Source organism: Schistocerca americana, chromosome 4 (genome assembly GCF_021461395.2).
Source record: "Schistocerca americana isolate TAMUIC-IGC-003095 chromosome 4, iqSchAmer2.1, whole genome shotgun sequence".
In the NCBI taxonomy this organism is placed as follows: domain Eukaryota; kingdom Metazoa; phylum Arthropoda; class Insecta; order Orthoptera; family Acrididae; genus Schistocerca; species Schistocerca americana.
In genome coordinates, this window is record NC_060122.1 from 390,944,350 (window position 1) to 390,958,320 (window position 13,971).

Consider the following 13,971-nt stretch of genomic DNA (forward strand, 5'->3'; position numbering starts at 1 on the left):
GTTCAAAAGTCATCATATATCGGGTGATGAAAAAGTCAGTATAAATTTGAAAACTGAATAAATCACGGAATAATGTGGATAGAGAGGTACAAATTGACACACATACTTGGAATGACATGGGGTTTTATTAGAACCAAAAAAATACAAACGTTCAAAAAATGTCCGACAGTTGGCGCTTCATCTGACTAGAATAGCAGTAATTACCATAACAAAGTAAGACAAAGCAAAGATGATGTTCTTTACAGGAAGTGCTCAATATGCCCACCATCATTCCTCAACAAAGCTGTAGTCGAGGAATAATGTTGTGAACAGCACTGCAAAGCATGTCCGGAGTTATGGTGAGGCAATGGCGTCGGATGTTGTATTTCATCATCCCTAGAGATGTCGGTCGATCACGGTACACTTGCGACTTCAGGTCACCCCACAGCCAATAATCACACGGACTGAGGTCTGGGGACCTGGGAGGCCAAGCATGACGAAAGTGGCGGCTGAGCACACGATCATCACCAAACGACGCGCGCAAGAGATCTTTCACGCGTCTAGCAATATGGGGTGGAGCGCCTGGTTCTAATAAAACCCCATGTCATTCTAAGCATGTCTGTCAATTTTTACCTCTCTATCTACATTATTCCCGGTTTATTAAGTTTACAAATTTATGCTGACTGTTTGTTCACCCGGTATATATCAGTTCATGATATCCAGTTTTACAAATTTACTCTTTCTGATGGACATCCGTCCAGATCGTCCGCTCTCAAAATTCTGCGATCTCTCTCCCCACATCCACCACTGCTGGCGGCTCACCTCCAACTGCCAACGCTACGCGCTGTTCACATCCAACTGCACAACAGTACAATTGCAAAAATTCCAACAATGCAAACCAGCCACAGACTGCACACATCACAGTCAGTGATTTTCATAGAGAGTGCTACGTGGCGTTACCAACATAAAAACATAAACAGCCTACCTACAGTAGACCATGACTTTAGTCACCTCAGTGTGTATTTCATGGCCGGCCACGGTGGCCGTGCGGTTCTAGGCGCTCCAGTCCGGAGCCGCGCTGCTGCTACGGTCGCAGGTTCGAATCCTGCCTCGGGCATGGGTGTGTGTGATGTCCTTAGGTTAGTAAGGTTTAAGTAGTTCTAAGTTCTAGGGGACTAATGACCACAGCAGTTGAGTCCCATAGTGCTCAGAGCCATTTGAACCATTTTTTTGTATTTCATGGCTTTGGGAATTTTCATACCCTGACACTACTGTGAGCGCTTTGGGTGCTTGAACGCTTTCGTAAAGGTTCTTATGTCTAGATGATTCTGACGACGAACGCACGTGCCTTCGAAACGCATAAAATTTCTGATTTTGCCTAATGTGTTGCTGACCCTACATTTTAACTTCCAAAAATTACTAGAGGGTGAACGTCAAATATTCTCTTCGGAACTGTCTTGCGGCTGTGACGGGAGTAAGTAATCAAGAAAGAGAGCTCAGTTTCAAAGGGTGGAGTCAACCATTTTTTGGGTGAGGAATACGACAAGATGGAAAGCCGCTACGAACCTGAAACGCGGCTGAGATGTCGCTGTCTCCTGGGATGGAGCGCCGTCTGCCGTGTGCGTGTGTGTGTGTGTGTGTGTGTGTGTGTGTGTGTGTGTGTGTGTGTGTGTGAGAGAGAGAGAGAGAGAGAGAGAGAGAGAGAGAGAGAGAGGCCACAGAGGCGCCTTTGTCGCGATCTGGGTCGCGGGCGGCGGCCGATCTGTGCCACGGACGCTCATCTCGCCGCACTCTTCTGCCCGTGCTGGACACTGCCGGCGTTTGCTCAGCGCCTCCGTAAGGGTACTCAAGGCCTGCAGATCTGTCCACGTGAGTGGCGTGTCGTTTGCCACTGCCGACCACTTTTAGATGTTAGCGGAGGCGTCAAGTGTCTAGCGACAGCCACCCCACCTTGCCAGTCTAAGCCGAGACTAGCTCAGTACATGTGTCAATGCGTGCAGTGATCTAACAGTTACTGAGGTATGGTTAGTGCTACACTGCCCAAAGGAAAGAACGAAGGCCGCGCGAAGTGGCCGTGTGGTTTGAGGCGCAATGTAACGGACTGCGCGGCCCCTCCCGCCGGAGGTTCGAGTCCTGTCTCGGGCATGGGTGTGTGTGTTGTTCTTAGCATAAGATAGTTTAAGTAGTGTGTAAGTCTAGGGACCGATGACCACAGCAGTTTGGTCCCTTAGGAATTCACACGCATCTGAATATTTGAAAGAGGGAATATTAGGGTGTAGCGTCAAGTCGACAATGAGATCACTAAATACGGATCAAAAGCTGGGACTGCGCAACAATGGGGAAGGAACCATCCCGACATAACACTTGATCACTTTACGGAAACTACGGTAAATCCATATCTTTATGGTCGCACAGTGCATCCCGAATGCGACTCCAATGTGCGAACCACTGAGACACCGCGCTCTGTCGATTCAAACCCGCGTCCAGCCAACCTGATTTAGGCTTTCCGCGATTTCTCTAAATCGCTTAAGGCAAATGCTGAGACGGTTCCTTCGAAAGGGCACGGCCACTTTCCTTCTTCGTCTTCCCCAATCCGTCTCTAACGACCTCGTTGTCGACGGAACGTTAAATACTGACCTCGTCCTCCTCGTATTCTTGCATCAGGCTGAGCACTTTTTGTTAGGCCTTGCACCTTCTGAGCGCCCCTTGTGCACCTGTGTTAGTTTTAGCCCTAGGCATGCTGTTCGTATTAAAACGAAGCGCTCTGAGTCCGAGACGACAAGAATTTGCTCGGTGATACCCGGTGGGAGGCGGTAGTGCCGGGTGTCCCTCCCACCACAGGGGCCGGGGAGCGAGCACCTCGCAAGCTGTTGCCCGCACCGCCCTTGACCCGAAGCCTCTCCTTCGTGACTCGCCGCTTAGCTGCGAGGCCGAGGCCGCGGCTGCATCTCGAGCGTCAGTGGGATGGGGTCCAGCCGCCGTGTTCCCTCACTCAGCAGTTCAGCGTGACCGAGCTCTCTGTGCTGTAACACTCTGCTGCCTCTACCAGGAGTCCGTCGTCTCAAACACCTATGATACATCGATGCAGACTGAAGCGACGAATGAAAATTTATACGAGGGCTGGGATTCGAAACAGGGTGCCCCGCTCACCAGGCAGATGCGCTGACCACTACACCACCCTGCACGGGCCACACTAGGACGCCTCCCTTCTCAATCCCAGTTCCCATTCATGCCCCACTAGGGTAGTCGGTGCAATTGTGCACAGCCAGTGTGCCAGGGTGGCGTAGTGGTTAGTGCATCTGCCTAAAGAGCGGAAGAACTGGGTTTGAATCCCAGCCTTGGTACAAATTTTCATTCGTCGCTTCAGGCTGCAAATATACATCATAGACTTTATGATTAAAGCACCAGGGTTTCAGACAGCATCCCCCGTTTCGTTCGATGCTGAGATGTTCCAGTACAATCGGAGAGCCTCTGCAATGCTGTTGAAGTTTAGGGGGAATACCAAATGGGCTGAGGCTTGAACAGGAATTTCGATTGAAGAGGGATGAGTGCTAGGGTAGTTCGTCCAGTTGTACAAAGCTGCTGCGCCAGGGTCATGTAGTGATTAGTGCTTCTGCTTAGTGAGCAAGAGACCCGGTTTCGAATCTCGACCTTGGTACACATTTTCATTAATCGCTTCAGTCAGCATGTAAACAGCAATTGTGTTACCGACTGAGCCATCCAGGCGCGGCTCACGACCAGTCGTAGCAGCTCTACTCCGCTGCAGAGTGAAAGATTCATTCTGAAAACAGTCCACTATGCTGGGGCTAAGCCATTTTTCCGCAGTATCCCCTCTTCCAGAAGTCCCGTAAGGCTTCGAGAACATTTGGAAGTTTGCAGGGGAGTAATGGCAATAGTATCGCTGTGAAGCAGGATGATGAATCGTACCGTGATAGATCAGACGGTGACAACACTGCCCACGAAAGGCCAGGTTCGGGATTCGAGTCCCGGTCTGGCACACAGTTTAATCGGCCAGTAACTTTCAGTCTTACATTGACCAGACGAAACTTTGCGACCAAGAGCCTGTGGTCGGTTTACACATAACCGAGACGTGACAACGATTGGACGGCTGATACCTATTCAAAGTTACGCAAAACTCTTCGAAGCGGCGCGTTGGACGTTCCAGCAAACTACGCTGCTAGACCATCTCTAATGACCTCGTCGTCGACAGCACGTTAAACTCTAATCATTCTCTTACCTTATACCCTGCTGGGCTCTGAAACTTCCGTACGTTATTTATAGCTTCAAATGGTTCAAGTGGCTCTGAACACTGAGGTCATCAGTCCCCTAGAACTTAGAACTAATTAAACCTAGCTAACCTAAGGACATCACACACATCCATGCCAGAGGCAGGATTCGAACCTGCGACCGTAGCGGTCCAGTGTTCCAGACTGAAGTGCCTAGCAACCACTCGGCCACACCGGCCGGCTATTTATAGCCGTACAAGATATTCTTTCTTACAACAAACATGATGAGACCTTATCCAGTTTAGGTAATCGAAAGTGTCACTTTAACTATCATTTAAGTTGTTCCAGGAGGGCATCGGAAAACATTTTTGATATAATGATTCAAAACTTCAAATGTTCCAATGGATTCAGACTTTTCCAGATCACGAATTGCAGAATTTTTGATACTTGCTTGCGGCATAGTTTTATTAAGAAACATGGTAGAAATATGTACAGTTACCTTAATCAGAAAGTGGATTTTAGGCGCGCGTGTCATTCAATACAAGAATTGTACTAGAACGTGCTTAAAAGTAATGCCTGCCCATTATTTATGTGAAAACTCTAAAAGCTTTTTTTAAATATAGCAAACATTTGTTATTTGAGGCTTTCATTGTTTCACGGGCGTCGCGTCGGATAATGTTGTGGATATTTCAATGAGACAGCTGCTCGTCATCTTAGTGAGAAGATAACGAATAGCTGTCTCGTTGAAATATTATGCAGCTTCCACAACATAATCCGACGCGACGCCCGTGAACCTCCTTAGCTCTAACAAACGTTATTAACATTCTACTTCCTTAGTCTTCCTGCCTACATACTTGCTGCCATCCGACACTAGAAGGCCGTGTAACATTCTGACTGTCACGTAACTTCGCCGGTGAATGAGAAACAGCATGCTGTTATCGAATTTCGAATTCGAAGAGTTCGTCCACACATAGAGCACTCTCTCCTTCAGCATGACAACGCCGGATCACACACGAGCGCTGCGACATCTGCAACAATTCGACGCCTTGGGTTCTCTGGCATCGATCATCCCCCATACAGTTTCACCTGTTTCTCAAAACTTATAGAACACCTTGGAGGACTTGACTTTGACAGTGATGAAGCCGTGCAAGCTGCGGTGCGGTTGTGGCTCCATCAACAAAGTCAAACGTTCTGCAATGACGTTATCAACAAACTGGTCTCTCTTTGGGAGAAATATGCAGAAGGGAAATATCGCTGATGCTCGGTGTCTTCTTTGATAATGAAATTCTTGGGTATGCGGAATTGTAACTTCGAAATACATTGTGTTAAGCAAGTGAGCAACACAACCCCCCCCCCCCCCTCCTCAAAAAAAAAATGGTTTACTCCAGGCAGGCTTGTTAAATTCAGTGTCAATGTATTTTGCATTCTATGGACAATAGAACACGGCATATTTCCACAATGATTATAATAATGAATAAATCAACAAAATACAAAATGAAACGTACCTAATAACAAACCGTTTAGTTTTGAGAGCTTCGTTCAGGGTAAACAATTTTGCAGTGTAACTTTTTTGATAAGTACTCTTATGGCTGATCGATGAAGTTACGGTGTGTAAATAATGACAATCGTCTGGCTTTGAAGTACATGGAAAGTATAAAAACACTGATTCTGTACCGTATTCCCACTTAGAAATTTTGAAGTCTACAGCATATGTGAGACAGTTTTAGGTTTGCTACAAAACGTACACCGAAACTCTTCATAAAACGGAATTTACCTGAGAAGAAAAGACGCGCCAGTGTCGAGAAATCAGTACGGTAAGACAAGGAAACTTTGACTCCTTTCAGACGGCTGCAACGTATCTTGTGTAAAACCTCCGTCAGGCTGGATGCAAAAAGCAAATTTCAAGACATTTTATGCCTGTGGCCACACTGCAACACAGAGTTTACTGTGCAGTACACTGTAGTATTTTCGCCGGCCGCGGTGGTCTCGCGGTTCTAGGCGCGCAGTCCGGAGCCGCGCCACTGCTACGGTCGCAGGTTCGAATCCTGCCTCGGGCATGGGTGTGTGTGGTGTCCTTAGGTTAGTTAGGTTTAAGTAGTTCTCACTTCTAGGGGACTGATGACCACAGCTGTTAAGTCCCATAGTGCTCAGAGCCATTTGAACCATTTTTTGTAGTATTTTCGGCGATTTTGTTGACCTTGAAGACAGCTAACGACAGCTACATCTCCCGACCGCTTACTTCATTTTCAGCTGGGAGATCCCGTTCAGGCAAACTTTCTCGCATACCGTAACCCCATATGTATGTGTTATGTTCTTCTCTCACTACCGGCCTCCACTGCAAGCACCTTCCCTTCTGAAACACCCTGCGGTTCTGAAAATGTTTTTAAAGTCCATCTCTTAGGCAGTTGCGAAATTTGGCAGCGGTCGCTACTACCGGCCGCCAAGACACCGATGTCAAAATATTTTGGTTCCCAGAGTATGTAGGACGAGGTTGCTGAACTAAGTGATCATAAAGCTTGCGCAGCAGCAGTAGCTGCTGTAATTTGTGACATGATACGCTTTCCGTTTTTCAAGAAATTTACCTCCGTACGAAAGATTTTCGTGTCTTTGAGTCGTTAATGTCGGGGAAGGCTGTTTGCATAAGTGGCAATACAGATGATAGTATGACAAGTTACTGATTCTTATTTATCTCTCAGGCAGTTTAGCCAATTCTTCCCAACAAATAGGTTCTGTAATCAACTATCACTGAAGGCGCAGGTCTGTACAGCCGACGCTGGCAGCAGTGAGTGGAAACCCGTGTTCACGATAAGTGAGTTTACGATTTATTCTTGAGGCGCTGTGTAAATCGTAATGAAGACCGCTTCTGGTGTGTACAGTACTGGGAGAGTACAGAGAGTAATTAGAGGTAATTAAACACCTCCCCCATTACTTGCAGGACGTACGCTGCATTCTGTACTCTAAAACCTATTCGTGATATTGCCGCCGTCTATTTCTGCATGTAAATTCCATTAGCAACCGTGCAGCGTACGCTGAAAGCTAATTTCTAGCAGCAATAGCCACTCGATCGGTAGACCTGATGTACATGTACAGACAAACAAATGATTACAAAGCAATGGCACCCTAGTGCATCACTCCTGGATGTCGGGTAGATTGCCTGGTATCCTGCCGCTGTTCGGGCCGGCTCCACGCACGTCTTTGCTGGTCATCGAGACTCAGTTCGAAGCGGGACTCGTCACTGAAGACAGTTCCGCTACATTCACTCAGATTCCAGGCCGAAGACATTTCTGGAGACGCCCCGGACAGCGTTGGGATAACAACGCAACGGTCGCCCGCCAAACGGCAAGACAACCATGAATGACGGACTGGGGCGCCATTTATTTTCATAGCAGACCCCCATTGGTTGACATCCGTGACACGTTTACAGCACAGCAGTACGTCGACCTATTTTACGACCCGTCCTGTTGCCCTTCATGGCAAGCCTTACTGGGTTTACATTTCTGCAAGATAATGCCCGCCCGTAGACGGCGACAGTTTCTACTACTTGCCTTCATACTTGCCAAACCCTACCTTGGCCAACAACGTAGCCTCATCTCTCTCCAAGTGAGAACGTTAGGAGCGTTATGGACAGGGCCCTCCAAACATTTTGGGATTCTGATGATCTAAGGCGCCATTTGGGCAGAATTTGCGACGATATCCCACCGGAGGACATCCGACAACTCTTATCAATCATGCCAAAGCAAATAGCTACTTGATTAGGGGCCAGAGATGGACCAACGTGTTACTGAATTGCCCAATTTGTGAAGCTCTTTCTCTTCAATAAATCATCCAATTTTTGTGAACTTGTAACAATTTGTCTGTGTATGTACATCGCATCTACCGATTTCCGTCCAAGTTGTATAATTCCTTCGTGGTGCGTTACTCTTTTGCACCACTGTATATTACAAAGTCCATCTCAGTTACACATTCTGTAAATTTTCGGAATACTACTTCGCCTTTCTCCCAGATGGTCCTTGGGAAATTTTGTATCAGCTTTACCAATATGCTTCGACCCTAGCACCGTGTTCCCATAATTCCTTTGTCGTCTTCCTTCACGCGTTGCTTAGGACGCCCGGCGATGTATTCAGCAACAGGCAGGCAGCACTAACTAGCATATTTAATGCAGTGTACTTAACGTGCTGATTGTTTCAAAATTCTCCTAGTAAACTGAAACTTCCATTCACCTTTCATATTTGTTTGTACTATTTCGTGTCACTGAACTGACAGACACCTGAAGAGAGACGCAAATTATCACATGAAAACCCACTTTCAAAGTTTCTAGAACTAACGTTAAGTGAAAAATCTGAGAATGTTACACCTTCCTCTGCATCACTCCCATACAGATTATGAAGAAAAGGTTAGAGCAATTAAAGCAATCATTCTTTCCGCGATCCATGCGTGCAAGGATTTGGAGAAAGCCTTCACAAATGGTACAATGCTACGTACACTCTGCCATGCACTTCACAGAAGTCTGCACAGTACAGAGGAAGATTAGGGTCAGCTCTTCGTATTTAAACTATGTGACAGGCACCTAAATTTAACCATGAATCTTTTAGTCGATACTGTCGCTACCTTTCTTTTGTTAACGCACATTAACTACATTTTTACATACTTGAGAAGAGATACCATTATCTAACTACAGATAAACTTGTGCATTACAGCTGCGGACGTTATCTTGACTGTCAAGAGCTGTAGTTGTACTAGAGCGTCCTGAAAAGTGGTGTCTCCGAATTTCTTATGTGAAAATTCTTAAAGCCTATTAAATAAAACAAACGTTACTAACGTTTTACATCTTTATTCTTTACGTCTACATATATGTAGCTCTCTGTCGCTAGAGGTCTCCGAACTCAGCATATAACATGGCGGCGGGTAACATAACTATGTCGGTGCGTTAGAAACAGCAAGCTATACTTGAGTTTCGAATTCCCAAAGTTCTAGGCGCTACAGTCTGGAACCGCGCGACCGCTACGGTCGCAGGTTCGAATCCTGCCCTCGGGCATGGATGTGTCTGATGTCCTTAGGTTAGTTAGCTTTAAGTAGTACTGAGTTCTTGGGGACTGATGACCTCATAAGTTAAATCCCATAGTGCTCAGAGCCATTTGAAGCAACCCAAAGTTCGTCCACACATGGATTACCCTCTGCTTCAGTATGAGAATGCCAGAGCACACACGAGCGCCGCAACATCTGCAACATTCTGAACAACCTCCAAACAGTCCCGACTTGGCCATTCGATTTTCATCTGTTTTCAAAACTTCCAGAACACCTTCGACGACTTCACTTTGATAGTGATGAGGCGGTGCAAGCAGACGTGAGGTTCTGGTTCTGTCAACAAACATTCTACGGTGACGGTATCAACCAACTAGTCTCTAGTTGGGATAATGTGTTCAAATGGTTCAAATAGCACTGAGCACTATTGGACTTAACATCTGAGGTCATCATTCCCCTTGAACTTAGAACTACTTAAACCTAACTAACCTAAGGACATCACACACATCACTGCCCGAGGCAGGATTCGAACCTACGACCGTAGCGGTCACGCGGTTCCAGACTGAAGCGCCTAGAACCGCTCGACCACAGTGGCCGGCAATAAATGTGTTCTTCATTAGGTTGACTATGTTTAGAAATAAATATGTAGACATGAAGAGTAAAAAGATGCTGAATATTAATAATGTTTGTTTTATATAATAAGCTTTAAGAGTTTCACATCAAAAATTCGAAGGCATTACCTTTCAGCTCGCTCTCGTAACTATAGCACGACACATTGTCATTCATTATTAGATGCATCCACATGCATAGTAACCTCACACGTCCTAGCGAAGATCGTAATGTATACCTATGCATTCTGTCATAACCAAATTGAGGCCAATCAGATGAACACTAATGCCGATGCTGTGGTTCAGGACTATCTGACGACGCGAGTTAATCTCCCTAAATGCGTTTCACAGTGATAATTAACCACTGTAACCGCTTACAAAATGGTTCAAATGGCTCTGAGCACTATGGGACTTAACATCTATGGTCATCAGTCCCCTAGAACTTAGAACTACTTAAACCTAACTAACCTAAGGACATCACACAACACCCAGTCATCACGAGGCAGAGAAAATCCCTGACCCCGCCGGGAATCGAACCCGGAAACCCGGGCGCGGGAAGCGAGAACGCTACCGCACGACCACGAGCTGCGGACTAACCGCTTACAGATGACCACTTGCGTTTCTTATTCTAGTTTTACGTAGCCACGGCAGGCGTAACCCGTGTCCTCTAGAGATTATAGCTCACTCCTATGTCACTGTTCGCTTACAAATAAATTCGTTTTGACGGGTTCCTCCTAGAGCAAAAACAGTTTCTTCTTTTCTACTGAGACACGTTCCGCTTAGGTTAAAGCATCATTAGTGACTTTTTTATTTTCTTTCTTTTTAACACATTCTGTGGTTTCTGCTACTTTCTGTACTCTTGTGTGCAGAAAACTTGAAAAAGAAAATTTACTTACATCGAAAATTTACGACTGGGAATATTAGCTTGTTGTGGTTAACATGATTTCGTTTTAAATGGAAAAGATAATAGAATAAAGTAATATTAACCACAGCAGCCTAACACTCACAGTCGTAAATTTTCGATGTAAGTAAGTTTTCTATGTTAAGATCTCTGTGGTTGCAGATGACGAACTATAAAAGGAAAGCATCTATAACGCAAAGTACAGAAAACGAAAGAAACCACAGCACGTGTCAAAAGGAAAGAAAATAAGAATGTCAGTGACGATGCTGTAACTTCAGCGAAAAATATATTAATAGAAAAGAAAGAAGAGTTTGTGTGTGCTCAAGGCGGAACATGTTCGAAACAAAACCTACTCTCAAAGAAAATAGCTGACATGATATACATTTTGCAATTTTTCGATAAAGAGTATAGGCGATAATATGTGAAACAAGTAATTTACTTACTCGAGTCCTGAGCTGCAATGAGACGAACTTTAGTCGTCGATAGTGAAGGGAAAAATGCAAGCAGGGTTTGGGCAGTCTGGTGATCCAAAAGTCACTGGCCTCGTTGAAGCCAGTTGGTCAAGACGATAACCTGTTCACTTTAAATTAGTCTCAAGGTTGTCAATAGTGTAAATCAGTATTTCATTGGCGGTTGGTGCCAATACCGTTGAGTGACCATATTGTTACAAAGATGGTACATCTGATTTTAAAAACTTATGAGTAAGGAAGCAAAGTGCGCATAATGCTGATAATGGATCTTAGTAGAATTACGTGGTAACTGGCATCAAATACAATTCTTTTAGATTTTTGAGAAATCAGAGGTGAGGAATTGTACAAATAGGGTAATTTGTTCTAAAATGGAATTGCTTAATATCTTCTGGTTATACGATGGCTTTCAGCAGACAATGATTAAACAATACGTAGATATGGCACTTCCGCCAGGCAATCTGTGCGTTAGTGCACTGGAAGCTCTCCATGGGAGGACGCACTCAGTTGTATGTGTGGGTTGCAAGACATGTCCGGAATGATCATGTAACAGGTTGTATTTTATAATGCGAGCAGAGTGACATACGTGTGGCATACTGGTGTTTCAGCTTCCTTACTGCGAATCGCAAGTGATTTGTTGGTCGCGATACCGCTCACATGCAGGAAAAAAAAGGACTTTTTAATTCTTCTTGAGGCACACGAACAAATTGGAATGTCTCTGATGATTGGATGTGGAGATTACAATGGAAGTTACCATTTATGGAAAGACGGAGAGGAAAGCTGACTGCTTGGTGTGTGGGAGCGATCTGTAGCTAGAGCACAAAGCGGCTCAAGTCTAAGTTATCAGAGGGTAGCTACAGAGCAAAGAGGTAGATCGACGTCATCTTTAACTGATGTGGCTATGATCATGCGTCGTGTTGCTCTGGGACTCACTGTGACTACCTGTTAGAAATCATATGAATTACTGTGATCGGCTTCTGTTAGAGCTAATCTAAAATAACGAAGAGAGCTCAAGTTCATTCTCACACATTAACAGCGAGAACGTATGTAATAAATGTTGCTTTAGTCCTATAGACTACTGCTACTGGTCGTGTAAGTCATACGTAAGTCATAACGAACGTAACGTGTGGCCGAGCTGTTCTAGGCGCTTCAGTCTGGAACCGCGCGACCGCTACGGTCGCTGGTTCGAGTCCTGCCTCGGGCATGGATGTGTGTCATTTACTTAGGTTTGTTAGATTTAAGTAGTTCTAAGTTCTAGGGGACTGATGACCTCAGATGTTAAGTCCCATAGTGGTGAGAGCCATTTGAACCATCTTGTACGGAACGTCTTAGACGTAGCGTATACCACATAAACTTTGATTACCTACAGGTCTCAAACGTACTGTTTCTTGATCACTTCTCAGAAATGTGCAGAAGCTTCTACCATGAGTATTTACTGAAATAATCGCACGAAAATGAGTACAGATTTTTACATTTATTGTTGTATTATTATTACATCATAGTATAATAATCTAAATGAAATGAAGTACACTCGACAGCAACATTGGAAGCTTCTGATGTGCAGGGTAACTGCATACACTAGACGTTCATGAACTGCCAAATCTCAACGGGATTCCGCAAAGCACATTGTAACCCATCTTTTCAGGCCATTTCTTGCTCCAAATTCGGTGTGCAACTAGCATGGTGACTGACTGTGTCTCCCAGAGCTGTTTTGCTAATATCCTACACTTCCAAGTGTTGTTATAATGCCACCGCATCTCCCTACGCCTTCTGATCAAAAGTAACCGGACATCGGCTGAAAATGACTTGAAAGTTCGTGGCGCCCTCCATTGGTAATGCTGGAACTCAATAAGATGTTGGCCCACCCTTAGCATTGATGACTGCTTCCACTCTCGCAGGCATACGTTCAATCAGGTGCTGGAAGGTTTCTTGGGGAATGACAGCCCATTATGCACGGAGTGCTGCACTGAAGAGAGGTATCGATGTCGGTCGGTGGCACGAAGTCGGCGTTCCAATACATATCAACGGTGTTCTATAGGATTCAGGTCAGGACTCTGTGTAGGCCAGTCCATTACAGGGATGTTACTGTCGTGTAACCGCTCTGCCACAGGCCGTGCTTTATGAACAGGTGCTCGATCGTGTTGAAAGATGCAATCGCCATCCCCGAAATGCTCTTCAAAAAAACATCAATGTAGGCCTGTGCTGTGATAGTGCCACGCAAAACAACAATGGGTGCAAGCCTCCTCCATGAAAAACACGACCACACCATAACACCACCGCCTCCGAATTTTACTGTTGGCACTACACACGCTAGCAGATGACGTTCACCGGGCATTGGCCATACTCATATCTTGCCATCGTATCGCCACACTGCGTACCGTGACTCGTCACTCCACTCAACGTTTTTACACTATTCGATCGTCCAATATTTACGCTCCTTACACCAAGTGAGGCGTCGTTTGGCATTTACCGACGTGACGTGTGGCTTACGAGCAGCCGCTCGACCAAGAAATCTCGACCATGAAATTCAAGTTTTCTCACCTCCCGCCTAACTGTCATAATACTTGCAGTGGATCCTGATGCAGTTTGGAATTCCTGTGTGATGGTCTGGATAGATGTCTGCCTATTACACATTAAGACCCTCTTCAACTGTCGGCGGTCTCTGTCAGTCAACAGACGAGGTCGACCTGTACGCTTTTGTGTTGTACGTGCCCCTTCACGCTTCCACTTCACTTTCACATCGAAAAGAGTGGATCTAGGGATGTTTA

At 45.5% G+C, this 13,971-nt stretch overlaps 1 protein-coding gene and 2 non-coding genes across 4 annotated transcripts in view; 1 reads left to right on the forward strand and 2 right to left on the reverse strand.

Annotated features, from left to right (window-relative positions):
* The window catches only part of LOC124613109 (nocturnin), a 374,316-nt gene that overhangs the window by 199,981 nt on the left and 160,364 nt on the right, over window positions 1-13,971 (reverse strand). The gene's annotated exons all lie outside the window — the stretch shown is intronic.
* On the forward strand, window positions 3,252-3,323 carry Trnaf-aaa. The gene has a single exon. It is a non-coding gene; the product is annotated as a tRNA-Phe (tRNA).
* On the reverse strand, window positions 4,360-4,443 carry Trnas-gga. Its single transcript has one exon. It is a non-coding gene; the product is annotated as a tRNA-Ser (tRNA).